The 334-nt window shown below is 35.9% G+C and overlaps 1 protein-coding gene across 1 annotated transcript in view; it reads right to left on the reverse strand.

Moving 5' to 3' along the window:
* LOC119585784 overlaps positions 1-334 on the reverse strand; it is a 13,185-nt gene that overhangs the window by 10,350 nt on the left and 2,501 nt on the right. The window lies entirely within an intron of this gene.

The raw sequence follows: 334 nt of genomic DNA on the forward strand, positions 1-334 counted from the left end.
CTAACACGTTTTCCCGTGACGGATCGCAACAAGTGTTCAGTCACAAGGCACATGGTCAACATTTGGACCAGCTTTACTTCCAGCTTACTCGGTCTCTTATTTCCTTATATAAGTAAACTTCGGTACAAAGCAAAATATTTTACTTACGTTTCCCTCCTCATTTTACGTATATCACATAGGTGATCGTGTGTGTACGGTTATGTAATGGCATGAATATGAGATGTGATTAGATGAAAATGGGGAAAATACTGAAGGCGAAAAAGTAACTTTTGGATTTTTTTAAAAAATCAAGTCTTTTCAAGTATACTCATTATACCATCATGTCTTATACGAA

Source organism: Penaeus monodon, chromosome 20 (assembly GCF_015228065.2).
Source record: "Penaeus monodon isolate SGIC_2016 chromosome 20, NSTDA_Pmon_1, whole genome shotgun sequence".
Taxonomy (NCBI): Eukaryota; Metazoa; Arthropoda; class Malacostraca; order Decapoda; family Penaeidae; genus Penaeus; species Penaeus monodon.